A 10,551-nucleotide genomic window follows, 5' to 3' on the forward strand; every position below is an offset into this window, starting at 1 on the left:
GGCCATTACTTGGATCATACAACACTGAACACCTCATTGTGTTTCTCAATTAAATTGAGCAGACCTGCTAAGGTGAAGGGGTCACCTAGGTCATTGAGTGGGACAATGTCGGATTCCACCGTGCAGAGGTGGTTCAGGCATGGTTTCGGGCCCATCCCCGATTCGTGACCCTGTTGGTTAATTTCTTCAACAAATGATCAGGTCTATATAATTATCAAACATACATTAGTAATGGAAAGGAAACACATACTCTTTGTTTAAGTATTAAAATGATCCTTTAGTAATACAATTGTAGGCAGAAGTTGGTACAGAGTACAGTATATGATAGCTCTCCCCAGGTTCTGCAAAATGTCTAAGACATCCTGTAACTCATATAGCCTCTCCCAGTCCTCCTTGCGTGAGTTTCCCTGGCAACAACATTTTAATAAATCTAACCTCCCCCTGACAGCAGCAACCATCTTATCAGTAATTTTTTCAGCATGGTGGTAGAAGTTGTACGGTCACCATCTCCATGAGCGTGCCATCTCCACCCTCCTTCTGGCCATGGATGAGGCATTCGACGACATCAATGCAGACCAATGTCAAGCTTGGATTTGCAATGCCAAAAGGTTTTCCCACCGTGCATAAATATTGAGGACATTCACTGTGATGTGGATGAGTATTTATGGCTAAATGTTTTATTTTCATTAATTTAATTTGTTATATTTAATCTTACATTCGATTACAGACAGTAAACCTATGTTACAATTATATCTGAAAAATAACGTGATTTTTGCATGAATGATTGTAGTCTTCTGTTGTCTTCATTGATCACACCTTTGGTTACACTTTGGTTAGATATTATGGAAATTATAGATTTTCTGTCAATTTTGTTGGGTAATGTAAGTGTATTGCCTACTGTAAGAACACAAACTCACTTCTGTCATTTTTAGCACACTCTTATCCAGAGCGACTTACAGTAGTGAGTTCATATTTTTTTTTTGTACTAATCCCTGTGGGAATTAAACTCACAATCCTGGCTTTTTAAGCGCCATGCTCTACCAACTGAGTCAGATAACGCTGTGACTAGTGTTAAGTCAGGTTATCTGAACTCCCGTTGACGTTACACACAAATTATTCCTGCAATTTCTTTTGAGAGAAAACAAGAGAAAGACATTGCTGTGGGTATAATACAGTTATAACATTGTTCCCCTTTTTTTTGTTTCATAATTCGTAAAACGTTTAGCATGCAGCTGTAAGCGTTTGGATATAACATTTTGTCAAAAATCATTCATATCTGTAGATGGTTTGCAGGGCCGGCTCCAGCCTAAGATATCACTAACATGGCATAAGTCATGGCAAAATGTGTAGAATTGCAGAAAATTTGCTTTAAAACTGCAAAAATGTCACTTTGCCCAATGACAAAATGCGTAGAATTGCATAGACATTTTTGGGAAATTGAAAAATGTTCTCTCCGCCCAATGGCAATGTGTAGAACTGCAGAACACTTGCTTTAAAACTGCTAGATTTTCTCATGGCAAAATGTGTAGAATTGCAGGAAATTAACTTAACAAACGTACACTAAAAAAATTGGCCCACTTGGTGGAGGGCCCCCCAACCCTATCTCACCTAGGGCCCCCAAAAGGCTAGAGCAGGCCCTGATGCTTTGACTCTCTAAATCACCATCATAATTAAATCCCCATCAGGCATTTTGGGAAAAGTTAACACTAATGTCTAAGATTGTATCAATAAAACTGACATAGAACTGGAAAAGATTAATGGGTGGTTCCTTTCTCTCTCACTCTCTCTATCCATCTAACAGCTAAACAAATCAGTCCACCAGTTCTTCCGTAGTCCACCTGTCTTCTACACTTAAACACCCCCTTGTGGCTGACATGGGAATCATAGCTCAAGAGCTGTGGATTCTTTGAGAAACAGGAGACAGAAACTGGAGTGAGGAGTTTTTCTTGACCATTTGATCTGACCATTTAAAACTGTACCTTACTGTACCCTGTAGTTTCAGTAAACTATAACAAAGGCCAAAAGTTTTTCCAGGTCAGATATTTTTTTCTGAGCCCTACTAACCTACACTTGGACTATACGACTATACCAGTAGTAGTAGACTGTGCCAAATATGATAGCCAACTGATAAGGCTTGACAAAACTAAATATGGTTTGGTATAAATTATGTAGAAACTGCTTCTCCAATATAAATCCCTGATCACGTTTGTAGATGATGTCATGGCACCATTGGCTAGATAAGCAAATGTGCTGGTTTGAGTGGTAAGGCGAAAGCAACTGACTGTAGACGGAAGTTGAGGAATGAAGTAGGTGAAGTGCATTTGCGACAGCCGAAAGTCRGATACTGATGTGGTTTTCCAACAGCAAGGCTCAGTGCAACATGGCAGTGTTGCCATTGTTAATTACATTTGTACTTTATAATGTCAAAATTAACACATATTCAACCCTCACACACTCACAAACTGAAAAAATACACTGAGTGTTCAAAACATCAGTAAACCTTCCTAATATTGAGTTGCACCCTCTTTTGCCCTCAGAACAGCCTCAATTGGCCGAGACTTGGACTCTACAAAGTGTTGAAAGCTTCCCACAGTTATGTCAAGTTGGCTGGATGTCCTTTGGGTGGTGGACCATTCTTGATACACACGTAAAACTAATAGGTGTGGAAAACCCAGCAGCATTGCAGTTCTTGACACCCTCAAACCGGTGTGCCAAACACCTACTGCCATACCCAATTATTTAAAATAACCAGGCATCCTCTACTGATGGGATGAGGTCAATATCCTTCCAGGTCCTTCCAGTCCCGGTTGAAATATTATCGATTATGTTGGTTCCAAGATGGCAGCATGTCAAGTCGTTTGTCTGTGACTAGTACATTTTAACCTACTAATAATCGATTTATTTATGGTTGCGTAACTTCCTTGTTGTGTGGTGCAAACTATATTGTTTTTGCTGGTGTAATGATCACGGGTCCTCCTCAACTCGGCACTTCATTACTTGAAGTTTAMCAAAGTAACCCTATCTCTGGCTGGCCTGAGTTCCTCCTTCGTCCGCGGAGTGTCTTGTCCAAGCTGCTCCTTTTTGCTCTTCGCCTGTCAGTGGCAGCTCAACCCGTTCTCTCTATCTCCCTCAACACCCAATCTACTCACACGCGCAAACAATCACATTGACTCACATACACGCTGTCCTTCTCTCTCCTTACCTTCGTTGGCCTCTTATTTTTTTGTCAGAGAAAATTACAATTTACGTAGTATTGCTTTGTGCACTGACTTTACTGAACTCTGGAGAAAACGAACATTGTCGCTGGGTGAGTACATCTGACAATGTGCTCTCCCGTCCATTAGATATTTTGTCTGCAGGAACTCGCTCTTTTTTACTCTGTCCACTCGTCCAAGTGCCGATGCATTTGTGGCATGATGTGAACAGTACGAATTTGTGTCACTACCAAAGTCTAATGGTTTTAAATGACTGTTTTGTATTGTCTGGAAACTCGCTTGCAGGAGGTCTCTTAAAAAAGAGAAGCCGTGCAAGGTTATTAAACAGAGGTGCCTAGTTATTCTTCTTTTGTTGATATCAGGTAACGTGCAACCTAACCCTGGCCCTGATATGCAATGTCTCCAAACCCCCTCTGATTTTAAATCAAGATCTGGTTTTGGTATTTTTCATTTAAATGTACGTAGCCTGTTGTCAAAAATTGATGGGGTTAGGATTTGGGCTAAATCAACTGATGTTTATGTAATTGTGTTTTCTGAAACCTGGCTCAGCAAGTCTGTTTTTGATAAGGATATTTTTATAAGTGGTTACAATGTTTATCGCACTGATCGGGTTAAGAAAGGTGGGGGTGTGGCTATATATGTAAAATCTAAATTCCATGTAAGTGTGGCAAAGTCTGAAACTATTTGTAAACAGTTGGAATTTCTTGCTTTGAATATTGAGGTTTCAAAGGCTCTCTCTATAACTGTGATTGGCTGTTATAGACCCCCCTCTGCTCTCGTGATGCATTTTCTACTTTGACACACCTTATGTCTAAACTTCTTTACAGTGAAATGATCTTGATTGGTGATCTCAACTGGTGTTGGTTAAAGCCTGTGTCTGATGATTTAAAAATGTTTTGTAATTCTATGAATCTTACCCAGTTGATTAACTCACCCACTCGCCCAAATCTTAAATRCCCAGATAMATCTACCSTGATTGATTTGATATTGACAAATGTTCCACATAAATATTCTGCGGTTGGTGTTTTTTGTAATGATTTAAGTGACCATTGTGCTGTTGTTGCTGTTAGAAATACTAAGGTTCCAAAGACAAACCCCACATTTTATTCGTAAGAGAAATTTGAAGTGTTTTAATGAGCAGGTTTGTTTTATTTTGACTGGAGCAAGATTGAGCTTATCCCTGATGTGGAAACTGCCTGGATATTCTTTCATTATGTTTTTTTCCAAATAGTAAACAAACATGCCCCATTCCGCAGGTTCAGGGTTAAAGGGCGGGATAATCCATGGTTTTCTTCTGAGCTGTCTTGTATTATTCACGACCGTAATCTAGCCCGGGCTAAAGCAAGGAAATCTTGTTCTGATGCTGATTGGCTTATTTTTAGGCGGTTAAGAAACAAGTGTTCTTTTCTTCTCAGGAAGGCCAAGTCTGAATATTTTATGTCTGTTACCACTGATAACCTGAATGACCCTAGAAAGTTTTGGAATGCTATTAAGTCTATGTCTGGTAACAGTAATGTTAATGAATTACCGTCATGTGTTTTGAAGGACTCTGTTGCTATTGTAACGGATGTGAAATGGCTAGCTAGTTAGTGGTGGTCCACGCTAATAGCGTTTCAATCGGTTACGTCACTCGCTTTGAGACCTTGAAGTAGTGGTTCCCCTTGCTCTGCAAGGGCCGCAGCTTTTGTGGAGCGATGGGTAACGATGCTTCGTGGGTGACTGTTGTTGATGTGTGCAGAGGGTCCCTGGTTCGCGCCCGGGTCGGGGCGAGGGGACGGACTAAAGTTATACTGTTACACTAGATATGACAAAACTGAAATGCTGAATTGTTTCAATGAGAACTTTGTATCATCTGGTAGGCTGTTTGATTCAGTGTCCTCTGTCTCTGTACAACCCTGTGTGGATGAACCAGTGTCCTCTGTCTCTGTACAACCCTGTGTGGATGAACCAGTGAGAGCTGGTCAAACTTTTAGCTTTTTGCCATTCTCAGTGCAGGTGGTACATAAAGCTCTGAAATCCTTAGATCAAAGAAAGCCTGCAGGTCCTGATCTTTTGGATCCCTGCTTTTTAAATCTGGCAGCTGATTTCATAGCTGAACCACTTACATATATGTTCAATCTAACCCTGGAATGTAATGAAATTCCAAAGATCTGGAAATCAGCATTTGTCCTACCACTTTTAAAAGGGGGAGATCCAACTCTTTTAAATAATTATAGGCCAATCTCAAAGCTGTCACCCCTGGGGAAAATACTTGAAACCCTTGTAAGTGAACAGCTAAAAGAGTTTTTATTTACTAACTCTATTTTGTCAATGTACCAATTGGGCTTCAGGAAGAAGCATAGCACAATTACAGCCGCCATGAAGGTTTTAAATGATATCACTGAAGCCCTTGACAAAAAACAGCACTGTGTCTCACTTTTTATTGATCTCTCTAAGGCTTTTGATAGCGTTGATCATGCTATACTAAGGCAGAGATTGTTGAGTGTAGGTCTTTCGGAGCATGCAGTTGCATGGTTTGCTAACTATCTGTCTGATAGAACTCAGTGCACTCAATTTGATGGGCTTATGTCTGTTAAATTGTCTGTCCTGAATGGTGTGCCCCAAGGCTCTGTACTTGGTACTCTCTTATTCACTATTTATATAAATGATTTAGACAAAAATGTCCAAAATGCACAACTTCATTTTTATGCTGATGATACTGTTATTTACTGTTGTGCCTCGTCTCTTACAAAAGCTTTCCAAAACTTGCAAACTGCTTTTTATACTGTTCAACATACCTTGTGTCAATTGAAGCTTATCCTCAATACTGACAAAACTAAACTAATGGTGTTTTCTAATGCATGAAATAGATCTCTGAACCTTTCACCTATTACTACCTGTCAGGGCAAGGAGATTGAGGTTGTAACCTCATATAAATATCTTGGAATTCTAATTGATGACGGCCTCTCTTTTAAATTGTATATTCAACAACTTACAAAAAAATTGAAGCTGAAATTGGGATTTTATTTTAGGAATAAGGCCTATTTTTCTTTTGAAGCCAGAAGGAGGCTAGTATCAGCTACATTTATGCCTTTACTAGACTATGGGGATATTTTATATATGAATGCTTCCGCTCAGTGTTTGAGATCAATTGACACTCTTTACCATGGCACTTTGAGATTTATTTTAAACTGCAAAACCCTTACGCACCACTGCACTTTGTATACCAGGGTTGGCTGGCCTTCTCTAGTCACTCGTAGGCTCAGTCACTGGTATACTTTTATTTACAAAGCCATTTTGGGTTTACTACCTTTTTATTTGGGCATTTTTATTGTTTAGAAATGTGGTGGGTACTCTCTTCGTTCGCTGGACTTTATCCAGCTAACTGTTCCAAATGTCCGAACTGAATTTGGTAAAAGGTCTTTTATGTACTCTGCGCCATCGTCTTGGAACACCTTACAAAATACTTTTCAACTGGAAGAACTTGTCCCGATTGGTGTTTTTAAATCACTGATGAATGATTTTGAGGCTGATTCCCTGACCTGTCAATGTTTTTAATTWGCTGTTTTTGATTTTGTTATACTCTTGTGAATTCAATGGTTTTTACTAGATTACTTGTAGTTTTTCATGTTGTCTGTCTGTAATTTTTGTAATGACTTGGTGCTGCCTATCTTGGCCAGGACGCTCTTGAAAAAGAGATTTTAAATCTCAATGAGCCCTTCCTGGTTAAATAAAGGTTAAATAAAATAAAAAGGCACTTAAGTATTTTGTCTTGCCCATTCACCCTTTGAATAGCACACAAACATAATCCATGTCTCAATTGTCTCAAGGCTTAAAAATCCTTATTTAACCTGTCTCCTCTCCTTCATCTACACTGATTGAAGTGAATTCAATAAGGGATCATAGCTTACACCTGGATTCACCTGGTCAGTCTATGTCATGGAAAGAGCAGGTGTTCCTAATGTTTTGTWCACTCAAGTGTATGTGTGTACAATCAATTGGTGAGAGACAGAGCCTCAAATATCACATTCATTTGTACATATCCACTCTACACGTGAATTGCAACAAAGTTGGTTCATGTTTCAGTCACATCTTTGGTCAGGTTCTTGTGTCAAACAAAAACACCCTAATGATTGGTTCACAATAGAGCTTCCCACAATGCAGCCGATGGTTGCAGGAGGAAGTCGGGGAAGAGCAACTGCAGAAAACGTACAATTGACTGCAGTCAAAACATCATGACCTTTGATCACATGATTTATGTAAAGTTCATGCAGTTGACATGTAGGCGCAAGTAGGACAATTTTTGTCCCCATAATGCAACACACTTTGAAAGACTTCACAAAAGTGATCGGCTCAAATATGCCCATTGACTACCAGTCTGCTTGGCAAGCGTCCCCGGAAGTCTTGCGATGTTGGGCCTCTGGGTTTAGAACTGCGATAATACTGTATAGTCTGTACTCACCACAACCACAGTAGCTAAATGATAGAAACCTCAGTTTCTCTACAAAGAATCATAGTGTTTGACCAAAACTAATTTCCACTCATGAATCACACATTCTGTAATGCAGCCCTAATCCAACAACCACAGGAGCATTCTATAGGCTTGGTCAAACACAGKGAACAGTGTTATGTGTCATTTAGCCAATAATAATTGGTGTGTTCGAGCGGTAAGCCTAGCGAAGCCGACTAGAAACGAAGCCGACAATAGATGAAAGTCGGCGAATGAAGTCGGTGGAGGTACATCTGCGACAGCCAAAAGTCGGACACTAGTTGTTTTCCAACAGCAAGGCTCAGATCAACATGGCAGTGCCAACATAGCTTTAATGTATAAATTATTTTAAAAATAAACGTTTCCCTACCCCCATATCACACACTCAAACTGAAAACGTGTGTACAATTAATTGGTTAGAGAGAGGTTTCAAATATCCCTTTCATTTGTATCCCCTGTAGCTTTAGAATCACAACAAAGTTGGTTCCTGTTTCAGCCATGTCTTTGGCCACGTCCGCTTGGGTCAAACAAAAATACCATAATGATTGATGACAAATAGTGTCTGCCACAATGAAGGTGATGGCTGCATGGTGCAGTTGGTGAGAAACAACAACATAAAGGTGAACATCAAAACCTGCATGACCTTTAATCACATGATTTTTGTTTTCATGCAGTCAGCATGTAAGTCTGACAACCATAATGCAACACACTTTGAAAGGTGGTGATCATCGATTTGACAAAAGAGATTACCTCTGTCTAGGGCCAGATTATTCCCATTTTGAGCCAGTCACAAATCTTAGATTAATTTCCAGTTCAGGAAGTACAATCATGTGAACAAATGAGTTGATGAAATTAGGTTCATGCCGGATATACAGGCAACTGCCAAAATAAAGGAAACACCATTATGAAGTGTCTTAATAGAATGTTGGGCCACCACGAGCTAGAACAGCTTCAATGCTCTTTAGCATTGATTCTACAAGTGTCTGGAACATTCTTCCTCCAGAAATTCCATAATTTGGTGTTTTGTTGATGGTGGTGGAAAATGCTGTTTCAGGCGCCACTCCAGTATCTCCCAGAAGTGTTCAATTGGGTTTTAGTATTTGGTATTTTATTAGGATCCCCATTAGCTGTTGCGAAAGCAGCAGGGGTTCCTGGGGTCCACACAAAACATGAAACACGACATAGTACAGAACATTAATAAACAAGAAGAGCTCAAGAACAGAACAGAAAAAATATAAACACAACATGTGAAGTGTTAGTCCCATGTTCCAAATAAAAGATCCCAGAAATGTTCCATATGCACAAAAAGCTTATTTCTCAAATTTTGTGCACAAATTTGATAACATCCCTGTTAGTGAGCATTTCTCCTTTGCCAAGATAATGCATCCACCTGACAGGTGTGGCATAACAAGAAGCTGATTAACCCTTGTGTTGTCTTAAGGGTAAAAAATGACCGCCACTATGTTTAACAGCAGGGAAAACCCCCGTAATGATATTTTTTCAACTTGAAATTTGATGTTTTTTTCCTAGAGTGACCCCAACATTAGAAAGAGTGAAACATCCTGGAGATCCTGGAGATGACACATTTGGAGGATTTCCGTAAATATGGAGACAACTGGAAAAGAATGGATGAGATGCCTACACAGGGCTGCTAATTTTAACGGGTGTATACATAGGTACCGAGGCGAGGCTACATGTAGTCTCTGGGATGCACACATTCTCAAGAATGTTACGATTTGATAACTGTGAGTCAAGACCTGCAAGACGTGTGAGAGACAAACTGGCGGCCATAAGAGAGGTCTGGGAGAAATGGGTGGAGCGTCTGCCATACCTCTACAACCCTGGGCCTGAAGTAACAGTGGATGAGCAACTGGTTCCATTCAGAGGTTTAAAAAACAAAATCATATCTGTAATGGAAGTGATTTTCACTGTTCATTTTATTATGTATTGCTGTAATATCATTGATTTATGTGATTGTTTTCTGTGATACTGATACTAATTACTGATAGTTATCTCTTTTGTCAAAAGGTCGCTGTCCTTTCTGGCAGTATACAGTCATGGCCAAAAGTTTTGAGAATGACACAAATATTAATTTCCACAAAGTTTGCTGCTTCATTGTTTTTAGATATTTTTGTCAGATGTTACTATGGAATACTGAAGTATAATTACAAGCATTTCATAAGTGTCAAAGGCTTTTATTGACAATTACATGAAGTTGATGCAAAGAGTCAATATTTGATCTGTTGACCCTTCTTTTTCAAGACCTCTGCAATCCGCCCTGGCATGCTGTCAATTAACTTATGGGCCACATCCTGACTGATGGCAGCCCATTCTTCCATAATCAATGCTTGGAGTTTGTCAGAATTTGTGAGTTTTTGTTTGTCCACCCGACTCTTGAGGATTGACCACAAGTTCTCAATGGGATTAAGGTCTGGGGAGTTTCCTGGCCATGGCCCCAAAATATCTATGTTTTGTTCCCCGAGCCACTAAGTTATCACTTTTGCCTTATGGCAAGGTGCTCCATCGTGCTGGAAAAGGCATTGTTCGTCACCAAACTGTTCCTGGATGGTTGGGAGAAGTTGCTCTCGGAGTGTTGGTACCATTCTTATTCATGGCTGTGTTCTTAGGCAAAATTGTGAGTGAGCCCACTCCCTTGGCTGAGAAGCAACCCCACACATGAATGGTCTCAGGATACTTTACTGTTGGCATGAGACAGGACTGATGGTAGCGCTCACCTTGTCTTCTCCGCACAAGCTTTTTTCCGGATGCCCCAGACAATCGGAAAGGGGATTCATCAGAGAAAATGACTTTACCCCAGTCCTCAGCAGTCCAATCCCTATACCTTTTGCAGAATATCAGTCTGTCCCT

The sequence above is a fragment of the Salvelinus sp. IW2-2015 genome, linkage group LG19 (genome assembly GCF_002910315.2).
Source record: "Salvelinus sp. IW2-2015 linkage group LG19, ASM291031v2, whole genome shotgun sequence".
Taxonomy (NCBI): domain Eukaryota; kingdom Metazoa; phylum Chordata; class Actinopteri; order Salmoniformes; family Salmonidae; genus Salvelinus; species Salvelinus sp. IW2-2015.